Raw genomic sequence first — 4,654 nt, forward strand, 5'->3', positions numbered from 1 at the left:
GACGTTTTGTTCTGGGCATGGGAATGATCTGAAGATTTGAAGAACCCTGAAAAGAACCAGAATTAGAAGATTAAGGAAAGATCCAACACCTAAAATGCATCCTCTAAAATTATTTAAAGGAGAATTCAGATTGATAGTAAAAAAATTATCTGGAGTTAGATACTTTCTAACCCCAAGTCAGATCAGCATTTTAGACAGAGACATTTATACTGCTAGCAAGTGGATATGAGTTTAAAAGATAAATTAAATGCAAACAAAAGAGTTTAACTCCTAGGGCTAATACTCTAATTGCTAGCAGAGCTAAGTCTTTATAGAGGATGCAGATGAAGTTTGGTTGTATGTGGTACCTGCCTTTCTCATTAAAATAGCTGACACAGCATCTGTGCTATAAGTTTGGAAAAATTAAAAGTTGGGGGTGGAGAATGAGATGCAACTTGTCCTTTATAAGGAAAAAGTATCTCCTGAGCTGAAAAATAAATAAAAATCATTACAGCATCAGGGTCATGCCAGCAGAGAGAGAGTGATAAGAAGCAAAAGGACAGGAAGATGTAATTGGAAGAAATTGGAAGCTCATGGAGTCATGAGTTGATATTATCAACAGGTAATCACAATTTCATGAAACTTATGTGAAAACTAATTTATTACAAAAGCAATGAACATATTTGCAGATCCAAATAGTTCACAATTCACACAGAAGTTTGCATATTTATGACAGCAGGACAAAGGAAGGAAGAAATAAAACTCCACCTAAAGGGGTATGACATGGGAGGAGGTGAGAGTGCAGAAAAAAAATGGAAAAAAGGACAAAAGTTCTCCTAAAGGAAAGGAGCAAAGTGATGGAAAAAGTCACAGTCTTTCTCCTTGGAAATTGTCAGAGTATGAACTCTGCATATCTATAGGTTCCCAGCTGCACAAGCAAATTTCACAGACTGGCTGGCATCTTTCTTGACTCTCAAGGACATACAAGGAGTACAGCTTGGGATGCAAACAAAAAATTATATCAACTGTGGGACAGAGGGTAAGAGGTGCTTCATCCTCAGCACAGTCAGGGCCTACTACATACTCTGGGTCCAGTGTTCTTGAAAACATGACAACTTAAAAAGACAAGTTCAGGAACCATTAATAGTCTTTTAGAAAATATATGCTGATCACATATGTTCCCTAGATGTCAATATAGTATTTGAAATTTGTATGCCTACTCCTCTTATTAATGGTTTGTTCATTTGAGGTAGACTGTGCCCCAGTTCTCTGGAATTAGAATAGGGACTCTTACCATGGAATTCATTAACTTATTTTTTAATATTTTTAACAAAATAAAATAATTATTTATTTTAAATATTTTAATATAATTCATTTTCTTTGTAATCCATTGAATTTTATCTGATGAATTTTAAAACCTTATTCTGAGGTGTTCATAGTCTTCACCCAACTGTGCAAGGAATTCATGTCATAAAAAAAAAATTTTAAAAATTGAGAAGCCCTGGGGTAAAATATCCTTTTGCTACTTTTCATACAATTATTGCAAGCCATATTATTATTGATCTGAAATAATTGTGTTCCCTATTGACTATTTGACTTAACTTTAAAAAAAGAGAGCAAACACATGAATAAAGACTCATGAGCTGTGGCCTTGGATCCCTAGTGTAATTTAAGTCTGGAGTAGTTTTTTTCTGAGGAGGCCCCTGTGTGAAAGGAGGCACACTGGTTACAATACTTCATACTTCACAGCATAACACCAATTAAAAAGATTTGGATCAGCTAAGAAAAAAATGTTTTCATTGATTTTTTTTTTTATTTTAGGGTATACATACCCAAGAGCTCCATAAAAGATTACATATACTCATATTTATGTACTTGTGCAGAGTCTGCACATTGCAATGTATGTGTATGCTACAAATACAAGGACATTCATATGTGTATTATGCATGTGAATTATGTGTAAACATGCATTGTATGTAGGCAGTTTATATGCATATGTGTGCCTGTAGAGTCATATGCATTGCTATATTGTAGATTATGAACATGTGCATATATGTATGTACATTTACACGTATGCATAATATAGTTACATGTATTATTGTAGATGCGTATGTGTGCATATTGTTTATGTGCATATGTATAAGTGTTTGCATATTCACACAGTCTTAAAGAATAAAATAATCTGAAATTCTAAGAGTTTTCTATTACTGATTTATTTTTTTCTTCATGTCTTTTGACTCACCAACTGAATATCTGACCCTTAATTTCTCTATATGTGCATAAATACAGAGTGACTGAATCGTAGTAACCAAGGACTCTCAGGAAGGAACAATTCATTTCCACTTCTCAAAGAACAATGATGAGGCAGTTAAAAAAAGTTTTGGAAAATTATCACCTCTCATTGCTTCTCTGTATCAGACGTGTTCTGGTAACCATACTAGAAAGGGAAAGGATAAGGAGCTTTCTGTGCAGTGGTGCTTGGTTCTAGAGCCCTTGAACCACATGGGGCTCTTTGCAAAGGCTTTCAGCTCTGGATAACCTCTACTATTTAGAATAATACAATCTGTGCTAGATTCTGCATAGTATAACATTTTTGTTTGCTATTCAATCATTTTTTTTATTATGACTGATCCTTCGTGACCCCATTTGTGGTTTCCCTAAAGATACTGAAGGCATTTGACCCTTCCTTCTTCAATTCATTTTACAGATGGGGGAACTGAGGCAAACAAGCTCAATTGACTTGCCCAGGGCCATACAGCTATTCAGTTTCCGAGGTTGGATTTGAGCTCAGGAAGATGCTTGCCTGACTTCACATCCAATTGCTCCCATGACTATTTTTTATTGAATTATTGCAAATGTAGCTCACCTGATTATGATGTGATGTATATTTGTGATGAGTGAGATGTATATTTTGCCTTCTAGCTATTTCTGTGTATCATATCTCCTTCTAGGATGTACACTACATTTTTCAGGAATCATGTCCCCTATGAACTTTGCATTTTATCCAGAGTTTAGTATAATATTTGCACACAATTAAGTCAATACTTCAAGGGTTCATGATTTCATCACACCTATCTGTATAGATCTTGAACTATTTGTAACTATATGGGGCATTTTTCCTATGTAAATTTTGTCCTTCAGGCAATGATTTATTGTTGCCTGAAGCTCAAAGAATTCAAATGACAGCCACTATGACACCATAGTGTCAGAAACAGGATTTTAACATAGGCCTTTCCTACTCCATATACTGTACTTTGTCCAATGTGCCAAACTGCCTCATCCAATATGTGCTTAATTGTTTGTTGGATTAAAATTAATTGGATTGAAGTTGAAGAAGACTGCTTTCCAAATCTAAAAATCTTAAATCCCAAAACCAAACTATTGCCCAATTGATCAATGAAACCCTGTCCAAACTGAAAAAAAAATAAATAAACTGTGATCTCTCTTCAGGATTTCCATATGAAACAAACAGCTATGAAGTTAGATTCTATTAGACTAAAATTCCTTTGTATAATGAATAAAAATATCACAAATCCAGTTATGCCACAATTCAAATTATGCCTATGGCTCCGTGAATCATGGATCCAAGAAAACATAATTTGACAATGTTTTTGGAACAGTTTTGCCCATGGAGGTGAATTAATTAGAGGATTAGCTCAGGGAACTGTCACTCAGCAGATGACTGGAACTGTAGCAAGTGGTAACCAAACATTAGCAATATCTCACGAGTGTAGTTAGGTATTTCTGGGCTTATTCTAGTTTGAATGAGGACGTTAGAATACTGTGCACTCTTGAGAGCAGAGACAGAGTGGTATTTTTTATTTCATTTTATTTTGCTTTTTCTCCCCATATTTAGCACAATATCTATCACACAGAACTTTAAAAATTAATATTGACTGACTGATATTTTCCTAATGACAGCACTCTGGAATATAGTGAGGAGTCTGTTCTGGGAAGGGATTCCAATACTGATGACCAGGGACACAAACCAGAGTTCAAAGTCCAAGGAATCAAAGATGAGGAAGAACTAAGGGATTTAAAAGAATATTCAATCATATCACCCATGTCTAATTCTGCTTCCTTGGCCATGACAACCCATTCTCCTTGGAGTGTCCCATAGTTGTCAAAGCACAGTAGTGTTGGGTCCTACAGAAATGATGATATGGGAACTCCATAATAAGGACATCATTTAGATTATCACCCAGATAGATGCACACAAGAACAAGGACACAGAAGCAGCACCGAATTCACAAATATAGGACTCAACTTATGGGTCTTCTATTCACCAACTGTATACTATTAAAGGAATCCCTCTTGGCTCTAATTGTTTTATCTTCATTTGGGATTAGACTAGATGATTGTTAATGTCCATTTCAACTACGAATCCTAAACCTCTAATTAGGCCTGATAATCATTCATTGAAAAAAAATAAGAAAAGGAAATATTTTCAAGCCAGTAACATGCTTTGATTTGATTTCATAGATAAAGGGAACCTTCAATGAAGAAATTCTCTTTACTGATGCAGATGAGCCCTTTTCCAACAACTTATAGTATAAGAAAGTTACTTGAGACATTAAGCCACTTGCCCATGACCAGAGGCAAGATTTGAACACAGGTTTTATTTATTCAGTCTATCTTTTAGCCTTGAATAGTTTTCCCTCACACAGACCCTTAA

Source organism: Macrotis lagotis, chromosome X, assembly GCF_037893015.1.
Source record: "Macrotis lagotis isolate mMagLag1 chromosome X, bilby.v1.9.chrom.fasta, whole genome shotgun sequence".
NCBI lineage: Eukaryota > Metazoa > Chordata > Mammalia > Peramelemorphia > Peramelidae > Macrotis > Macrotis lagotis.